The following is a 21,412-nucleotide window of genomic DNA, read 5'->3' as shown; positions in this document are numbered from 1 at the left end:
TAGATCCCCTTTTAAATGATCTTTATAATTTGTAGCTTTTACCCTTTTGAAATTATTAAAGCTTAAACCTGTACTATGATATTTTGGACACCTTTATGTATACATATTAGATTATCTTGTAACTTTTCATTTTGTGCCGCATTCTTCCCCATAAAAACACATGTAAAAGAACTATATGTGCACCTGTGTGTCCACAAGTACACAGAAGCTAAGAGATGGATTACAGTTACTGTTGTTCTTTTCTGAGTATTTTTTTACTTCTTCCTTTGAAAAAAGGCTGTTTTCTGCCAAATATGTAGGCAAGCCAGACTAGTTAAGTAAAGTCATTACTTCTCTATCTTCCTGTCATCATCCGACCTAGTTACCCCGAGTAAACATCTATCCATGACCAATCTGTACTGATAACTTGGAAGAGTAAAACAGGAGAGTGAGAGATTGGTGATGGTGGTAGTAGTGAGTTATCTTCTGTCTGCAACTCACTTGAAGCTTTTTCCACTGCTAGGCTTGCTTCAGTTCCTCTCCTTTGAAATACTGGGCTGTTTAAACAGTGACTAAGTCATTAGCCTTCCTTTACTAAGTTCAGTTAAGTTCTTGATTTTTTCCCTCAATTAGCCTAAGCCATTTCCTATAGTTTGTAACATAAAGTTCTTTAATTAATGCAAGTTAGCTTCAACAGAATAACTTCTTCCATTTTAATAGCTGAAATGACATAACCTAGAAAGGAGGAACACATTATATTCCTCTGACTTTATATTGAAACAGTAAGGGATATACCGGTAGTCAGTACGTATACTATGTCCTTGATTAATTAGGAAAGTGCATTTGCAGATCTAGAGCCAACATTTTTATGCACCTCTACCACCACCATCTCTACAACCACCCCAGCAATATGAGCAGACGGCCCCTTTTAATACCACATAGCACAAGGCAGACCACACATCCCAGATACTGCCTTACCCTCTATCCAACTTACTATACCCCCTACATATGTCATTCATGAACATATGCATGATGCAAAAGACTTTATAAACATTTTAAAATTTTTGGAATAGAAACTGCAATACTCCTCCCTTCTACTCAGCCCTAACATTTCTATGAAAGTGTTCTTTGTTAAGATAGCATGTACTGGAGCCTAGAATGTAATTGCAAAGTAATGTATATTGATTTGTAACAACAGGAATTTTGTTAAATGGACAAAGCAAATAAAATTTCTTACATGCTACCAATTCCATTTTTGGCGTTTACTATTTGTTCTTATTTTTTATATGAGGTCTAATAAGTATTATTTGTATATATTATACTAAGTTATTTCCCCCATTTTCTAAAAAAAAATGATGTATATATATATATATATATATCCTGTTGAGATTCAAAATCCTCTCTATGCTTGTCATCATTTTCTGCCTCATTCCAGTATACCTAATACTAAGTACACTATAAAATACTTTTTAAAAAGTCTAGCACTTTCTACACTGTCTACCCAAGAATGATTAAAGTATCTAAAATTATGTTTTGTATAATAAGGACAGCTTTCACTTTTCTACAGGTTAAAAATTGAGTGCACTCTAAAATCATTTCCCCTTATTATTGAGTTGTGCCTTTGTTTTAAATTCATAGTAATTTTATATTATATAATTTTTATTTATTCATAGTATAGTAATGTTTTGAAAGTTTTCTCTTGAAGATACCACATGACCTCAGTCCTTTGCGGAATATAGTGAACAACATAGACTGATGAAGAGGGACAAATCCAGAGACAGAGAAGCAGCAATCAGACTGTCAAACCTCAGAGGGAAGCTAGGGGAGGGTGGGGGTAAAGGGGAGAGATCAACCAAAGGACTTGTATGCATGCATATAAGCCCAATCAATGGACACAGACAACAGGGGGATGAAAGCACGAGTGGGGAAGGAGTGGAGGTTAAAGGGGGTTGAGGACACATATGTAATACCTTAACCAATAAAGAAATTAAAGATTAAAAATTAAAAAAAGCCTGACCGGTTTGGCTCAGTGGATAGAGCGTCGGCCTGCGGAATCAAAGGTCCCGGGTTCGATTCCGTTCAGGGGCATGTATGTTGGTTGCAGGCACATCCCCAGTGGGGGGTGTGCAGGAGGCAGCTGATCGATGTTTCTCATCTGTGTTTCTAACTCTCCCTCTCTGTAAAAAAAATCAATAAAATATATTTTTTAAAAAATTAAAAAAAGAACAATGCTAGCAATTAATTAAAAAGAATTATTAAAATGTCTCACTTGCATTTCACTATGCAATTCTTTTTATTAAGAAGTCTTATGGAAATAAAAAAAATCAAACTGCAACATTTTCCCAAAGAATAAACCATTTCAGAATGTCATGGAATATTTCATATTACTCATGCAGAGAAGTCTACAACTTAAAACTTATTTTCTTGTTTAAAACATATAGATCTATAACTCAAAGTTTTTTCAATGAATATTATAAAGAGCTTACATCTATATGAACAATGAGAAGTGAACAACTGAATTTCACAAATTGAGAATATATTGACATACTGAGAAGTTGCAATTTGACTCATAACTTGGTTTATGAACTACATTCTGTAACTTGTTGGAAGGGTTTAACACAAATTATGAATTGATCCCTTTCATTTGTCTCATTATTGCTATATATGATATATTTCCTAGCGGCAGAGCAAACTGAGTCAAGTGTGATTAAAGCAGATACTACTCCCCGCCTCCTCTGGCCAGCCAGACAAACTTTTTTTCATCCGAAAAGACAACTCAAATAAGACCTCCTCAGTGAAGATTTCTGGGATTTTTCTTCTTGCATACCCCATCTGCGCTTTAAGAACATTAGTACATAGATCTGCACTTGCTGCATTATTCTGGTGGTTTGCCTGCTTGTTATTCTGTTCTCCTTGAGAGCACCTCTTCATCCAGCAATCTCTATGAAATGCTTGTGCAATGAGTAGGGTGAAAAGTGAATAATACATTTTGATCTGTTATGACCTGACCAATAAAAAGTAAAGATCCAAGATTTTCAAAACCACATTATTAGTCTTCTGATTGCAAAGACTCTTAACTTTCTAAATGAATAGTAACTGAATGTGACTTCATAAGAACTACACATCACACAGATTGTTCCTATATATCATTTAAATTTTTCACTATAGATTTAAATGTATCATCCTATCTCATAATAGACAAACATGGTAATTAACCATACCTCCGACACACTTCCCATTGGCTAATCAAGGCGATATGCAAATTAAATGCCAACCAAGATGGTGGCCGGCAGCCAGGCAGCTGAAGCGAACAGGAGGCTTGCTTGCTCCAGTGATGGAGGAAGCCAAGGTTCCCCGCCTGCCGCTACCAGCCTCTGAGCTGCAGTCTAAGAAACAATGTTGCAATTATAGAAGCTAAACAATCCCCATGCTTTCAGCCAGCCAGCCTGAGCTGTAGTTGCAACAGTGTTTCAATTATACAACCCAAACAAACCCAGATACCTGCTTTCAGCAGCCGAGGCCTCAGAGCTAAAGCCAGCTCTCAGCTCAAGACAGCCATAGAAGGTAAATAAAACCCAGAATAAAAAAAAAAAGAAAAAAAGGAGAGTTTGGGAGCTTCAGTCACCCACCAGCCTGAAAACGGCCCTCAGCCCCACACCCCGGCTGGCCAGGCACCCAAGTGAGACCCCCACCCTGATTCAGGACACCCTTCAGGGCAAACCAGCCAGCCCCCACCTGTGCACCATGCCTCTATCCTGTATAGTAAAAGGGTAATATGCCTCCCAGCACCGGGATCAGCGGAGCAGTGAGGCCTCCCAGCACAGGGATCAACGGAGCAGCGAAGCCTCACTGCCCCAGTGTCAAGCGGAGCCGCGAGGCCTCCCAGCACTGGGATCAGCGGAGCAGCGAGTCCTCCTGGCCCCTGGAGCAGTGTCACAGGGGGCAGCGCCCAAACCCCCTGATCGCCCTGGGGCTGTGTCTGTGACAGGGGGTGGGGCCACAACCTCCCTATCTGCCCTACTCTGTTCGTGACAGGGAAAGGCGCCCCAACCACCTGATCAGCCCTGCTCTGTGCCTGATAGGGGGGCACTCCCCAATCCCGATTGCCCTGCGACTCTGTGTTTGACAGGGTGCGGTGCACCAACCCCCTGATCGGCCCTGCTCTGTGTGTGACAGGGTACAGCGCCCCAACCCCCCTCTCCCCCCATGGGCCCTGTGAGTGACAGGGGGCGGGGCCACAACCTCCCTATCGACCCTGCTCTGTTCTTGACAAGGGAAGGTGCCCCAACCCCATTATTGATCCTGCTCTGTGCCTGATAGGGGGGAGCTCCCCAACGCCCTGATTGGCCCTTCTCTGTGTGTGACAGCGTGTGGCACCCCAACCCCCACATGGGCCCTGCTCTGTGTGTGACAGGGTGGAGCCACAACCTCCCCATCGTCCTTGCCCTGTGTGTGACAGGGGGGAGTACCTCAACCCCCTGATCGGCCCTGCTCTGTGGGTGACAGGGTACGGAGCGCCAACCCCCTAATCGGCCCTGCTCTGTGCATGACAGGGGGTGGTGGCACAACCTCCCCATCGACCCTGCCTTGAGTGTGACAGGGGGCGGTGCCCCAAACCCCCAATTGGCCCTACCCTGAGAGTGACTGGTTGTGGCATCGCAACCTCCCGATCCACCCTGCTCTGTGCATGACAGGGGGGAGTGACCCAAATCCCCAATCGGCTCTGCTCTGAGCGAGACCAGGGGCTGCACCTGGGGATAGGGCCTGCCCTCTGCCACCCGGTAGTAGGCCTAAGCCAGCAGGGTGTTATCTTCCGAGGGGTCCCAGACTGAGAGAGGGGACTAGTGGGGCTGAGGGACACCACCCCCCGCCAGTGCACAAATTTTTGTGCACCAGGCCTCTAGTCTATTATAAAACACTAGAGGCCCGGTGCACAAAAATTTGTGCACTTGGGGGTGTCCCTCAGCCCGGCCTATGGCTTCTTGCAGTCTGGGACCCCTTGGAGGATGTCCACCTGCTGCCATAGGCCCGATCCCTGGGGGACCGGGCCCAAGCTGGCAGTCAGACATCCCTCTGACAGCCCAGCAGCCCTCGGGAGATGTCCACTTGCTAGCAGGGAGCAGGCCTAAGCTGTAGTCGGACATCCTTAGCGCTGCTGAGGAGGCAGGAGAGGCTCCCACCACCACCACTGTACTGGCAGCCGTCAGCCTGGCTTATGGCTGAGCAGAGCTCCCCCTGTGGGAGCGCACTGACCACCAGGGGGAAGCTCCTGCATTGAGCGTCTGACCCCTGGTGGTCAGTATGTGTCATAGTGACCAGTCATTCCCAGTCGTTCTGCTGTTAGGGTCAATTTGCATATTATCCTTTTATTATACAGAACTAGAGGCCCTGTGCACAAAAATTTGTGCACTCGGGGGGGGGGGGGGTCCCCCAGCCCGGCCTGTGCCCTCTCACAGTCTGGGACCCCTCGGGAGGTAACGACCTGCTGGCTTAGGCCTGCTCCCGGGTGGCAGAGGGCAGGCCCAATCCCTAAGTGCAGCCCCTGGTCGGGCTCAGAGCAGGGCCGATTGGGGAGTTGGGGCGCCACCCCGTCATTCACAGAGCAGGGTGGATCGGGAGGTTGCAATGCCACCCTCAGTCACTTTCAGGGTAGACTGATTGGGGGGTTGGGGCACCGCCCCCTGTTACACTCAAGGCAGGGTCGATGGGGAGGTTGCGGCGCCACCCCCTGTCACGCACAGAGCAGGGCCAATTAGGGGGTTGGGGCGCTGCCCCCTGTCACTCACAGAGCAGGGCCCATCAGGGGGTTGAGGAGCTCCCCCCTGTCACTCACAGAGTAGGGCCAATAGGGGAGCTGGGGCACCGCCCCCTGTCACACACAGAGCAGGGCGGATCAGGGGGTTGGGGCGCTGCACCCTGTCACACTCAGGGCAGGGCCAATGGGGAGGTTATGGCTCTACCCTGTCACACACAGAGCAGGGCCCGTGGGGGCAGGGGGTTGGGGCACCGCACCCTGTCACACACAGAGCAGGGCCGATCAGGGGGTTGGTGCGCCGCACCCTGTCAAACACAGAGCCGCAGGGCAATCGGGGGATTGGGGAGCTCCCCCCTATCAGGCACAGAGCAGGGCTGATCAGGGGGTTTGGGCGCTGCCTGCTGTCACGCTGATCCCGGTGCCGGGAGCCTCACTGCTCCGCTGATCCCAGTGCCGGGAGGCATATTACCCTTTTACTATATAGGATAGAGGCCTGGTACACGGGTAGGGGCTGGCTGGTTTGCCCTGAAGGGTGTCCTGGATCAGGGTGGGGGTCCCCACTGGGGTGCCTGGCCAGGCTGACTGAGGGGCTGAGGGCTGTTTTCACGCTGGCAGTTGACTAAAAGCTCCCAACTGCTCCTTGTTTTCTTTTTTTTTTTTTTTATTCTGGGCCAGCTTTAGCTCTGAGGCCTCGCTGCTGAAAACATGGATACAATGTTGCGGTCCGGGGCTGACTGAAAGCCTGTTTTGTTTAGCTTCTTATTTGCAACATAGTAATAGTTGCTTAGAGTTGCAGTTGAGAGGCCAGCAAGTGGGGGGGGGGCGGGGGGAGGACATTGGAGTTCGCAGTCCCTGGAGGAAGCAAACCTCCCTGCTCGCTTCAGTGCATGGCTGCCGGCCGCCATCTTGGCTGACAGTTAATTTGCATAAGGATACACTGATTAGCCAATGGGAAGGGTAGCGGTCGTACGCCAATTACCATGTTTCTCTTTTATTAGTGTAGATAGAGGCCTGGTGCACGGGTGGGGGCCGACTGGTTTGCCCTGAATGGTGTCCTAAATCAGGGGGTGGTCCTGCTGGGGTGCCTGGCCAGCCTGGGTGAGGGGGTGATGGCTGTTTTCAGACTGACCAAGTCCCCTGGCGACAGAAGCTCCCAGCCTTTCCTTTTTTTGCTGTTTTTTTTTATTCGCTCCAGCTTCATGCCAATGTCGCCTGGAAGCAGGTATCTGGGGTTTATTTACCTTCTATAATTGAAACTTTGTTGCCTTGAGTGTAGCTTAGAGCAGGTCGTGGCAGGTGGGGAACCTTGGTTTCCTCCATCACTGGAGCAAGCAAGCCTCCTGCTCACTCCAGCTCCATGGCTGCCAGCTGCCATCTTTGTTGGCAGTTAATTTGCATATCTCGCTGATTAGCCAATGGGAGGCATAGGAGAGATACGGTCAATTACCATGTTTTTCTATTATGCAGTAAGATTCTTTATTTTTTCCACTGCTTTATGGCATACCATGTATTTTTTCACAGTATTATCTTCTTCATGAAATGCTTTTTAAAAAGCCTCTCATTTCTTTACCAACTAAATTTTGATATGCTAGAAGGATTTGGCTTCTCTCTCTCTTTGTTTTATTGATTTCAGAGAAAGGAAGAGAGAAGTAGAGCGAGATAGAAACATCAATGATGAGAGAGAATCTTCCATTTGCTGCTTCCTCCTCAACCCACACTGGGGATCAAGCCCTCACCCAGGCATGTGCCCTGATCAGGACTCAAACCATGACATCCTAGTTCATGGGTAGCTACTCTACCACTGAGCAACACCAGCCTGATGAACTTGGCTTCTCTCTAAGAAAGAGTCTCACTTGCCCACAGGCTGTGCCCAATGCTTTACCCAGAACTCAATAATTGTTCCTTGTTATTCATTTATATAAATGGGCAATATACTTAGCATCCAGAAAAATCAGATAAAACTGTTTGAAAAGAAAACATTTCTACAAGAACCTCTCTTAAGAATATAAATGTAGACACACACACACACACACTTCCTGACTTACAAGAGGATTACAAATCAAGTTTAAAAAAGTTTTAGTAAAAATGCATTGAATAGTACAAGCTATAGTATCAATTGTTTACCCTTCTAATCGCATGCATCACCACATAGTATCATACCACAGACTGCCAGCCCAGGAAAAGGTTAAAATTCAAAATTTGGAGTATGGTTTCCATGCCATAGTAAAGTTAAAAAATTATCTATTAAAATTGTAAGCCATTCCCTAGCTTGTTTGGCTCAGTGGATAGAGTGTACGCCTGCGAACTGAAGGGTCCTGGGTTTGATTAAGGTCAAGGGCACGTCCATTCTTGTGCTGTTGGGCTGAATTATCTCTACCTAAATCCTCACTTCCTGTAGGAGACAGTGTTGCCAAAGCAGAGTGGCCAAGCTGGGAACTATTCAGGGCATTGTGATAGCTCCTGTGTTTGAGAGACAGAGAATGCACTTCTGAAATGGAATGGGAACAATAACCAGGTTAATTAAGGAGAGCTCTACTAAAGAATCTGAAGGAAGAAATGATTCTCAAAGCTACTCTTCACAAATAGTAGCATATTACATCCTCAAATATTTGTGAGAACACTGTATTTACATTGCATATAAATACATACTCTCTCACCAGAAACATTGCTTTCAATTTCACTTTGAGGAAGCATCTTATTTTGTTACTCCTACAAAATTACTCTTTTTATAACTTTCAAACCAATTTCTTACATTTAAAGATATATATAACATTACATATGATAAGATAATAGCATTAATTAATTTTTTATTGAAAAGATCTCTGCAGAGTGCCAGGCACTCATTAGGAATTGCTGATTCTCTTGAAATGATGCAACCTCTACTTTCAAAGAGTTTATTTTGATGAGGAAGACAAACAGGTAAAGAGGTTTTACAATATGGCCTGTTAAGTGCTCTGATAATATTCTGGACAGTTTTGTGATTCATTTCATTTTAGTTTGTTATGCCCTCTATTCAGTTTCCACATAATAGCAATAGACTTGCCTGAATATTAAGGACATATGGATTGATATATACTGTTGGTTAGAAACCTTCTGATTAGAATAAACCATTAATGGAGAGGCTGGAACTTGTCCCATTGGATGCCACTAGGGACATTTCATCATGTCTATGACACTGTCATAATGTTTCTACTAGAAAGTAAAAGTGAAATTGGAGTGAACAGAAATGGTGATGCAACATGGGTAAAGCACAGTATAATCAAGATGCTTTTCAAAGTCTCACTAGGTTAACTATGGAACTGCAGAGATTGGGGAATGTATCTGAAGTAAAGCAAACGTGACTTGCTGATGGAGTACCTGTGGAAAATGAGAGTAATGGGAAATCAAGATGTACATTTACAGGCCGAAACCGGTTTGGCTCAGTGGATAGAGCGTTGGCCTGTGGATTGAAAGGTCCCAGGTTCGATTCCGGTCAAGGACATGTACCTGGGTTGCAGGCACATCCCCAGTAGGAGATGTGCAGGAGGCAGCTGATCGATGTTTCTCTCTCATCGATGTTTCTAACTCTCTATCTCTCTCCCTTCCTCTCTGTAAAGAGTCAATAAAATATATTTTAAAAAAAAAAAAGATGTACATTTACAGCAATGTGATAATGCAAGTTACTGAGATATTAAAGACTAAGGAAGAAATGGATTCAGGAAAACAAAAATTAATAGATCTTTTAGAAATATAAAAAGTTAGAAAAGGCTATAAAATATGAAATGCAAATGCCAAATAGGTTTGGAAATAAATACATCTGAAGAACAAAGAACAAAGCTGGATGTGTGTTATTTGGGAGTAGACATGAGATAGTAATGGGGCCACTCAACATCTGGGTCCCCTGATATGTTTAGGAATGTCCTCACATTTCAAATCTGAATGGGAATCAGATATCACCTCCCAATAAAAAATCTGGCAATACCAGATTCTTGCATTCCCAGCCTGCTTTATAGCTATTAGGTTTTCTAATCAGATAGACCCATTCTAGACTTTAATCCAGAAAGTCAAAACTCAAAGGAGCAGGGATTAAGTGAAACACATTCTGGCAAGAGTGGCAACAGCAGAAAGAGCCATGCCCAATTTCTATAAGTAATAGCAGCTAAGAAGCACCTCTCAGGGTCAAGGGTAGGAGGGGTGCCGGCTTTAGTGGGGAAAAACTGGCCAAAAGCTAAAAAAAAAAATTTAAAAACACATTATATAATCTATTATCTTTGCTTTTTTCTACAATGCAAAAAATTCTAACAAAAACTCCAAGAAAAAAAAATCTGCTACATTGAGGTCACATTACAACTTATATGACTTATTCTATAAGGACTGAATTAGTCACTATATTTATAAAGATAAACAAGGAACGTAAAGCCACTTTTTTTAAGCTTTAGGAGTTAATTCTTTTTATATATTCAAGGGTAACAGTTTTTTTTAAAAATATATTTTTTTTGATTTTTTACCGAGAGGAAGGGAGGGGGATAGAGAGCTAGAAACATTGATGAGAGAGAAGCATTGACCAGCTGCCTCCTGCACGCCCCCCACTGGGGATGTGCCTGCAACCAAGGTACATGCCCTTGACCGGAATCGAACCCGGGACCCTTCAGTCCCCAGAACGACGCTCTATCCAGTGAGACAAACCGGCGAGGGGTAAAGCCACTTTTATAAAAAAAATTGTTTTAATACAATGGGGGATGGAGGAGAGTAGGGCAGTGGAGAATAGAGAGCAACTGCTAATGAATACTGGGTTTCTTTTTAGAGTGATGAAAAATTTCTAAAATTAGATCATGATGATGATCACAACTCTGAGTATATCAAAACCCACAGAATTGTAAAATGATTAAATTCTATGGTATATGAATTATATCTCAATTACACTGTTAAGAAATACATGATGGAAAAACTCAATCAATGTAATTCTCAACAATAACAAAGTAATGTGCATGGTCATTGGACTGGGGTGAGGGACATTGGATAAAGTTCAAAATCCATTCACAGCAAAAGCTCTCTGATGCAGAAAAAATAGAAAATTTCCTTCATATGATGAAAGAGTTTTACCAACCCCCTGCCCCACCCATCGTCATACTTAAAGTAAATTGTTGAAAGATTTCCATGCAAGGTCAGACAATACAAAAAATGTCTACTACCTCATATTTTATTTAAAAGTGGAATCAGATCTGTTGAATAAGGCAAACGGAAAAGGAGAAAGAAAAGGTGTATATAATTAACAGATGACATAACAGAATCATTTATATAGAATAAAAACAACCTATAGAAAACTAATCTACACCAATAAAAGACGAACATGCAAATTGACCGTACCTTCGTTATGCCTTAAGCCACACCCACCAGCCAATCAGAGCGACTATATGCAAATTAACCCAAATAAGATGGCGGCCGGCAGGCACGGAGCTGGAGCAAGCAGTAGGCTTGGTTGCCCCAATGATGGAGGAAGCCAGCTTCCCACCTGCCGGGGCTGGCTCTGAGCTCCACTCAAAGCAACAAAGTTCTTGGATTGGTAAAATCAACATCATTAAAATGTCCATACTACCCAAAGCAATCTATAAATTCAACGCACTTCCCATTAAAATACCAACAGCATATTTCACAGACCTAGAACGAGCTCTCCAAAAATTCATCGGCAATAAAAAAAGACCCCGAATAGCTGCAGCGATCCTGAGAAAGAACAAAGTAGGTGGGATCTCAATGCCAGATATCAAGCTGTATTACAAAGCCACTGTTCTCAAAACTGCCTGGTACTGGCATAAGAACAGACATATAGATCAATGGAATAGAATAGAGAGCCCAGAAATCGACCCAAACCAATATGCTCAATTAATATTTGACAAAGGAGGCAAGAACATACAATGGAGTCAAGATAGTCTCTTCAATAAATGGTATTGGGAAAATTGTACAGATACATGCAAGAAAATAAAACTAGACCACCAACTTACACCATTCACAAAAATAAACTCAAAATGGATAAAGGACTTAAATATACGACAGGAAACCATAAAAATACTAGAAGAATCCAAAGGCAACAAAATCTCAGACATATGCCGAAGCAATTTCTTCACCGATACAGCTCCTAGGGCATTGGAAACCAAAGAGAAAATAAACAAATGGGACTACATCAAAATAAAAAGCCTCTGCACAGCAAAAGAAACCATCAACAAAAAAACAAGAAAGCCCACTACATGGGAAAACATATTTGGCAATGTTATCACCAATAAGTGTTTAATCTCCAACATTTATAGGGAACTCATACAACTCAACAAAAGGAAGATAAACAATCCAATCAAAAAATGGGCAAAGGATCTAAATAGACACCTTTCAAAAGAGGACATTCAGAAAGCCAAGAGACATATGAAAACATGCTCAAAGTCACTAATCATCCGAGAGATGCAAATCAAAACAACAATGAGGTACCATCTCACACCTGTCAGAATGGCTATCATCAACAAATCAACAAAGGACAAGTGCTGGAGAGGATGTGGAGAAAAAGGAACACTTGTGCACTGCTGGTGGGAATGCAGACTGGTGCAGCCACTATGGAAGACAGTATGGAGTTTCCTCAAAAAACTAAAAATGGAACTCCCATTTGACCCTGTGATCCCACTTCTAGGAATATATCCCAAGAAACCAGAAACACCAATCAGAAAGGATATATTCACCCATATGTTCATAGCAGCACAATTCACCATAGCTAAGATCTGGAAACAGCCTAAGTGCCCATCAGTAGATGAATGGATTAGAAAACCGTGGTACATCTACACGATGTAATACTATGCTGCTGTAAAAAAAGAAGGAACTCTTACCATTTGCCACAGCATGGATGGAACTGGAGAGCATTAGGCTAAGTGAAATAAGCCAGTCAATGAAAGAAAATTACCACATGATCTCACTCATTTATGGATAATAAAGACCATTATAAACTTATGAACAAAAATAGATACAGAGGCAGAGCTGCCTCGAATAGACTGTCAAACTACAGCGGGAAAGCAGGGGAGGGTTGGGGGGCGAGCGGGGCGGGGGGGGGGGGGGGGGAGATCAACCGAAGGACTTGTATGCATGCATATAAGCATAACCAATGGACATAGACACTGGGGGGTAGGGGAGGCCAGGGGATTTTCAAGGGTGGGGGGAAAAAAGGAGACATATGTAATACTCTTTGTAATACTTTAAGCAATAAAAAAAAAAAATGAGAGACAACACTGTTTGGCTGAAAGGTATGGTTATATCCCTATATCTAGAAGCATTAACTATAAAATTTACCATCTAGTTGGTGCATAAACAACTCATGTGTATTAGACAAAGACTTTTTTGTGGTTCAGTTAAAAAAAGGGGGGGAGAAAATATGCTTAGTTTAATACAAAGGTAGAATGGAAAGAGGTGACAGAATGAATACAGAAAACATGACTAATGAAAACTTGATTTAGAGAGAGATTAAAAAATTAGTAGCCTGGCCCATGTGGCTCAGTGGTTGAGCACAGACCCATGAACCACGAGGTCATGGTTGGATTCCTGGTCAGGGCACATGCCTGCGTTTCTGGCTCCATCACCAGTAGGAGGTGTGCAGGAGGCAGCCTACTCCTGATTTTCTCTCATCATGGATGTTTCTATCTTTCCCTCTACTTTCCTCTCTGAAATAAATTTTTTAAAATATTAAACAAAAAAACATTACCTCTAATTTTCTTTGGCCTTTGTCTTCCTCGCTACTTTTGGACAAAGAAGAATGCCTGTCTTTTTGGCACTGCTTTATCCCCAAAGGCTGGAATAGTGCCTAATACAGTATAAGTGCTAAATAAATATTTACAAAATTGTTTATAAAAGTCAGTCTCAATGAGACCCTGGGGAAAACTTAGAATTTATCTGAGAAAGTCTTAGTCAAAATGATAGAGAAATGAGTTTAGTCTTGGGGAGGAAAAACCTTCTCTTTCCTTCTGCGTCTTAATTCAATGAATTTCCCAAGGTAACTCAAAAGAAACGTCAAACAGCAAAAAATACACTCAAATTTGCACCCGGAGGAGGGCATAAACCAGAGCCTAATGTGCTAAAATTAGGCTATGGGTTCCAAAGTACATAAATATCTTTATTCATCAGTGTATTACAGCTGGTACCTGTCGCCACGTGTATGCTTTACTCAACGACAACAAGGTAAAGTCACCATTTTTTAGGATCAATCCTGAGCCCTTCTGGAACATTTTTCCTTTGAACTAGTCTTCAGACGTTTGTAAAGGTGGGAGGAGTTAGCTCAAAACTTCAGAGCCGGTTTTTTCGTCAAACTGATGGCATGAAGCCGTGGGTACCGACAGCGGCTAAAGGCATTAGAGGCCCCCACAACAAATAAATGCGTGCAATAGTGAGCAAGTCCAAACACAAGAAAAATGGGACTCTGGGATTGAAGGCTGGGTGGAGAGTGGCATTATGGACTTAGGAACTACCCCTACCCCATCTCACCCACTCTTTCTTAAAATGCAATTAAATTACGTTCAATTATCTATCTCTCATGCAAGAAACTATCGACTTGCCCGCCATCCCACTCCCAGACGGCCACACCTGGTGTATTCGCTGAAGAATCTCCAACTCCCGCCACACGTTTGGCTTGTATCCGCCCAAAGCGGAAGTGACTTCAAAGGGACAAACTGAAAGTAACAGTTCAAACACCAGGAATCTACACCAGCTATGGTGTTCTGAGAAAACTCTGCTCTAGCATGCTCTTCTATCCCTCATCTCTTCCGTTTCAGCGGTGAAACCGATTCACTGCAGCCTCAAGAGAACTAGCTCTCCTCCCCAAACTCCAAATTATTCAAAAGTTTGTCCCTTCTTATTGGTCAAGGAGGCGGCATGGATCCCTCCCCAAAACTACAATTCCCGTCAGGCTGCCGAGGGAAGTAAACTGAGAAGAGGATTGAGCGGGAGCAAAGCATGTTGGGAAGTGTAGTTCGCTCTTCTAGATCGAAAAGGGCAATCACCCCGCCTTCCTTAGAGAAACCAGGTGTTCGGCTTAGAACCCGTTACCGCTAAGGGCAGGAGTCAAGCTTTTAAGCAGCGTTCCTCTCATCTCCCCACATGGAGGATGAAAATTTCATTTTACTCCTACAAAGCATTATAAATGCTCCTTGAAAAAATGGTTGTCTTTCCAATATCTCCAGGTCAGGGAAAACTCCCACAACTCCCCCACCTCAGGCTCCAACTCGTGGGAAAAGGTGGCTCTTTTTCAAGTGGGCAAAATGGCTGTCCTCTTAGTTTTCCATTGGTTACCCTTTGCGTCCTTCAAGGGCGGATACTAATCACCGATTGGTCCCTTGTCCCTTGAGGGTGGAGGAAGACTTGGCACGGTTCTCCCGCGGCCCAGGAGGAGATAAAGGGGTGGAGAGAGGGCCGTTTGTCTAGACCTGATTGGATGAGCCTCATGTCACTCCGACGGTATGCAGCCTATGATTTGTCGACTTCCCTCAAAGAGAACAAATAGGCGGAGCTAGTACGTGGTGGGAAGGGGCGGGATTCTGCCAGCCGCGGCTGCCGCTGGAGCCGGTGTCCGGGCTGGTGATGGGGTTAATTCCCTTTCGTAAGACTCTTACTTGCACCCACCCAGCCCCGCCGCCGCCCCGCCGCGCCGCGCTCCAACCGCCTCCTCCTCCTCAGTAACGCGGGTAAGTGATGCCGTCCCCTCCCCCTTCCAGTTCCCCGGGAATAACGCGCCTCGCTCCCCTCCCCCGCCGGCCAACCGGTAGCGCTAACGGAGAGGAGGCAGGCTGGGGAGAGATGTGGTGTGTGAGGGAGAAGGTGGCCTTCCCCACCGAGCCGTCGGCCTCCAGCCAGGCCCCGCCGAGGTGCCTGCTGCCAGCCCACCAGCAGGTCGGGTTCCGAGGGAGCCCGGCTCTCCCGGCCCGCAGCTGCGGGTGCAGCTGCATCCACTACCTGCTGCCCACCGCCCCCAACCGGGGGCCATGTGAAAAGCAAACCCCTCGAGGCCTAGCGGAGGAGGCAGGGGAAAGGTTCCCTCGTCCCTGCCATGGCTGCTGCCGCGGCCCTTGCAGCCCCGGAGGCTCGGGAACCAGCCGCAGCAGGCCTGCCGGGAACGGGTGCCGCGCGTGGTTCTCTCGGGCGCCGCCGCCGCCGCTGCCCCCGGCTGCCCGGCCCGCCCCATGGCCGCGGACCCCGGCCTGGCGCCGCGAGAATGTCCAGACAGCAGAGAAGGCATTTGGTGAAGTGTCGGTACATCTTGCCTGTAGTGCCAGGACTAGCACAATGGGGAGATCGAAAAGAAAGTTGAATGACTGTCAGTGCCCCGCACTCCAGGGATCAGATTTACCCGCGTTGTGGCTGAGCCGTAGGATGTCCCCCGAAGCCCGGTGTGTGTGAAGTTTTTTGTCGTTCTCTTTTTTATGTTCCTGGGTGCAGAGGTGCCTCTGTTCTTTGACCTTGCTTTTTTAGAGAAACTAAACTATCATGCCTCGTGTCTAGTTGACCCGGGAAAGCAAGTCAACTAAGTAAAAGGTGAAGAGGTGCTTTGTAAAAGAGTAAGGCGTAGTAAATAACAGATGATTTTTTTCTAATAAGATTGTCCAGAAAAGAAAATTGTGTGATATATATATGTATATATATATATGGTTTTGCCTAATTGTAATTTTGAAGAAACCCTTTGCTTTTAGCTTAAATGTCATTGATTAAAAGGACTTTTAAGTAATGAAAGGATAAAGTCAAATGGGAAGCCCACCTATGTATAATATTTGAAACAGTAAGACCTATGTCATATTTAATATAGTAGGATACTGGTGTGATTAGAGTAAGTGGACACACCTAAGTTTAACAAAAGTTGGCATATTTGGCCATTTTTGAGACCAAATAGCTTCTTCTGACATATTGAGTACTTATCTTTTCACTCCTGCTTTTTTACCTGGGTAAATATGTCTTTAAACAGTGGATTCTATAATTTATAGTAGACATGTCTGTAATGAGTGGTAAAATTCTAGGCCTACTTCTGAGGCTTATTACCAGAATAAACTTGGGTTCTGAAGAAATATCTGAGTTTTGACTAAATGTTACACAATATTTTCAGTGTTTTGAGATATATACTGGTTTAGTGATCTTCCATATTCCATAATTAATACACCTAGATACAGAATTGACATAGATCCCTAGTCAGGGCCTGGAAGAAATTTGGATATGTTACACTTTTAAAAATGGAATGCATAAACTCTGAAAGGTAAGGCCCCTCAGTTTCCCACGAAGTAGGCACAGCATACATAGCTCAGCCTAGCATTTTCTAAAACTTGTGGATTAACTAATAAATTATATAATCGATGCTTTCAGATCTCATGTGCCTTATGTACAGAGAAGGGCTGATAAAAAATATAGGAGCCTTCTGCATTCTCTTGCTAGCGGTGGGACCCTTCTATGAGCCTCAGTTCAGTTTCCTCATCTGCAAAATGGGCATGGTAATTCTTAACTCATGGAGTTGTGAAGTCTAGAGATAAAGTAGCATGGTGCCTAACACATAGTATGTACGATTAAATATTAACTGTTGCTATTTTCATGCATATTAAGAGAATAAAGTTTTTTCTCATTCACACTAGGTGTTGCAGCCTCAGAAATGTTCTGTTAGTGAGGAGGACTATGGGGGTTTTCATTATACAGTGACTTAAATGGCAGTTTGCAGCTCGCCATTTTCTTTTATCCAGCATATATTTTATTGATTTCAGAGAAGAGGGGAGAGGGAGAGAGAGATACAAACATCAATGATGAGGGAGACACATTGATCGGTTGCTTCCTGCATTCCCCACACTAGGGATTGAGTCCGAAATCTGGGCATGTGCCCTGACCTGTAATCAATCATAGTGATCTCCTGGTTCATAGGTCAATGCTCAACCACTGAGCCAGGCCAGCTGGGCTGCAGCTAGCCATTTTCAAAGTTAAAGCTATGTGAGAAATTGATTATCCCATACAGTGTCCTTGGAGTTTGTACAGTTGGACAAATTTAAGGTTAGCATGAAAACAATTTTATTATGAAGTCTTCTGACAGTAATGTCTGGCCAGTGTTCAAGGCAGCTGCACCTTATGCTGACTAGTGAGCTGAGGGACATAATGTTATGGCAGACTTCCCAACTTATTGAACCCAGTACAGTTGGATGCTTCTTCAAGAGACTTACATGACAATAGCAGTAGAAAATTTTATGAAATTGAAATAAGCTTTTTCAAGTTATTATGCAGAAGGTAAGCATTATCATGCTTTGCCAAGTAATAAAAGAGATTTTCTTGTACTTGCCCTTTAGAATAGCTGATTATACCCATTTGAGTTAATGTTAATTCCTCAAAATAAAGAAGCACTGAAAGTTGATGTTTTATTTTTTCTATTCTTGAAAATGTTACAATAATAAACATTGTTGCTACTTGATTTAGAAAATTTCACTCTCATGATATTTTGTAAATATGTTGGGCAGTCTGTGTTAAAGCGGTGTGGTTGCAAATGGCAGTTAACTTTTCAAATAGTTCTTACAGCTCCAAACCACAGAATCAATACTCTTCTCTTTATAGTGACACCTGCATACAGAGATAACTTATTTCTTATAACTTAAGATAACTAAACAAGATAGTTATCTTAAAGAGAAAGGCGTTTCTTCTCCATATAATAGTAACCTTTTTTTTAAAAAGGTAAAATAATCTCCCAATTAATCTCTGAACTCTGATAATGTTTACTGATAGTACAGACATGTGCAAAAATCAAAGAAAATTTTAAGTTAACTTTGCTTCCTCAATAAGGATATGTTATATAATTAAGCAAATTAGCTTGTACCTAATAAAGGTGTGAACATGCGTATTTTTCCAGAATTCAATTCAATTAGTCATTACCTGATGGTTGACATGAGATGTTATTTAATCTGGGCTCAAAGCTAGTTCTCTACCTAATTTTCCAGCAGTTTTTTTTTTTATTCCCAGGTTTTATCGTTTAATATTTTCCCTTTTCTTACCTTCTTAGTCTCCATACATGCCTATTAACTTAAATTTTTTTTCCCATTTGAATGCCTACACTTTATGATTATTGTTATTCTTTCTGTACCTTCTGAAATGTAAATTTTTGACTTTAAAAAAACTTTACTTATTAGCTCACTGCTAGGCAAGTTGTAAGGTTTTAAGCCTTATTTCAAGATATTTGACCACATAATATGTTTAAATTACTGTTTTTATAGCCTGCTTGACTAATGTTTTCATCTATAACTCCTTGACACTACTTCCTCTCCAGAAGAAATTAATCATGGATAATAAACTACATTTGTTTTTATTCTTGATCTTTCTTCTTGAAAGACAATAATTTGATACTGTCTTGTCTAAGAATTTAAAGTACTATAATTTGATTTCTTCCAACTTTAGTTTGATCAGTGAAGGATATAAATGATTTTTGTGAGGTAGGTGTACAATTAACTTTACTAACCTATCTTCTACATGAAAGAAGTCCCATAACTGGTACAAAATATCACCTTACAGTATAAGATGGAAGTTTAACTAATTGCAAATTTACCTTGCTGCATTGGCCCCCACTGGAAAGGGAAGCTTTGGGATTTAATTTCAATGTGGGAAGGAAAAAAAAAATCTCTGTATATGTATGCAAAGCTATGGCTTAAATGAACATAAAGCCCTCATTTTAAAATTCCTCTTGGGAAAGAAGCCTGCTTATTATAGAATAACTATGTTTAAAACAAGTATCTTTTTATTGGAAACAACCCAAATGCCCTTCAGTCAGTGAATGGTTAAACAAAGTGCTATATTTATAATATGGAATACTATGCAGCAATAAAAAGGAACAAACCACTGCTACATGTAACAACCATGTGGTTCCATTTATATAACGTTCTTAAAACGACAAAATTATAGAGATGGAGAACAGATTAGTGGTTGCCAGGCATTAGAATGGTGTTGGGGGAGTAGGATGGTTGTGACTGTAAAGCAGTAGCATGAGGGATCTTTGTGGTAATAGAATAGTCTGTATCTTGATTGTGATGATGATACATAAATCTATACAGGTGATAAAATTGCATAGAGACAGACACACAAATGAGTGCATTTAAAACTGGTAAAATCTGAATAAGGTGTAAATATCAATGTCAAGCCTGGTTTTGATATTAAACTATACCTAAGTAATGTTATTGGGAGAAACTGGATGAGTAGTACATAGGACTTGCTATACTATTTTATTCAACTTCCTATCAATATGATTATTTAAAAATTAGAAAGTCAAGTACAAAAAATAGCCATTACTTATTATGTATGTTCCTGTATGGTATTCAAAAAAAGAGGGTCTGTTATAACAAATATTCTTTGCAAAACACTGTTCATACATTTCATATTGTTCCTTTGTGTTGTTTTTACTGTCATGTTCCCATGTATCTGAGCACAATGGAAATACCCCTACATCAAACATGTCCAAGATGCAATTTCCATTTTCATTTTATATGCTTTATTTGCCCTAAATGCCAATTCTTTTTTCATTCTTCTTTTATTAGGCCTTGTTGCCCTTTCACTTTCCAATCACTTATCATATAAGCTAAAAAGAATCTGATATCGATCATCTATATTGTTCATTTTTCAGTTGCTATAAGGCTTATGCATTTTGAGCAAGCTCTTGTTGGGAGAGAAATCAGGCAGATAATTTAGCCTTTGCCTGAGCTATTCTAGTGACAGAGCTGCATTCCTAAAGGACTTGGTTACATTTCCTTGTTTCGAGGTCTTCATTTAACAGAAACACATACACACACACACACACACACACACACACATATTTAATGTAGGAAGGGAAGGAATAGAGAAGAGGAGATCCAACTGATCCCAGAAACAATTAAAATCTATCTATCTTGCCTAATAATAGACAAACATGTAAATTAATCTCCCTCTGCTACGCTCACCAGCCAATTAGATGAGTATGCAAATTAACCGAACAAAGATGGTGGTCAATTTGCATACATAGGGGCGAAGCAGTGGAGCTAAGACTGAAGGCTCTGTCCAGAGCCCGAAGACTGAAGGCTCCGGATGGAGTGAAGGCCTGGGTCCGGGTGCCGGAGGAAAACCGGTGCCGGCAGCCAGGGGAAGGGAAGGCTATTGCATCAATCTCTTCGTGCAACGGTTCTCTAGTATATATAAAAGCCTGAGCGACTGCATGACCTGTCGACTGGTTGCTATGACATGCACTGACCACCAGGGGGCAGACACTTAACGCAGTAGCTGCCCCCTTGTGGTCAGTGTGTTCTCACAGAGGGAGGCCGCTCAGCTGACCAGTGGGTACCAGATGCAGGGCTCACTGGGAAGAAATGTTTTGAAGGACAGTTTTAAACCTGTTTTCAAATCATTTGGATAAGATGATTTGAGAGAGATGATGCTCAGACTTAACTGATTTTACTCTAGTAATTTCGCCAATTTCTGTGTCTTACTATTCCATATGCTGAAAAAATTGTAAACATTTTCTTTATTGGGATAGAAAACTGAGCCAGTGTGGAACTTATTACATTTCTAAAATTAACTTTTTGGAAAGTCTGTTTTTATAAAAAGATTTAAAAAAAAAAATCAGTGCATTCACATAAAAAACAGTACATTGGATCTGTAACTGATTATCACTCCCTTATCTATTGTTTTATTACCAGGATTCATGAGTCTCTTAAG

The 21,412-nt window shown here is 42.6% G+C and overlaps 1 protein-coding gene across 2 annotated transcripts in view; it reads right to left on the bottom strand.

Annotated features, from left to right (window-relative positions):
* Nucleotides 1-14,377, bottom strand: part of ZRANB3 (zinc finger RANBP2-type containing 3) — a 249,644-nt gene extending 235,267 nt beyond the window's left edge. For both annotated transcript variants that reach the window (XM_070423080.1, XM_070423081.1), the window contains exon 1: nt 14,318-14,377. The gene's annotated coding sequence lies outside the window, so the exon portion shown is untranslated. The remainder of the gene's footprint in view (nt 1-14,317) is intronic.
* Between the last annotated feature and the right edge of the window lie 7,035 nt (nt 14,378-21,412).

Source organism: Myotis yumanensis, unplaced genomic scaffold (assembly GCF_028538775.1).
Source record: "Myotis yumanensis isolate MYYU_CA2020_CCGP unplaced genomic scaffold, mMyoYum1.0.hap1 SCAF_8, whole genome shotgun sequence".
NCBI classification, from domain to species: domain Eukaryota; kingdom Metazoa; phylum Chordata; class Mammalia; order Chiroptera; family Vespertilionidae; genus Myotis; species Myotis yumanensis.
This window is presented reverse-complemented; position numbering and strand designations above follow the sequence as displayed.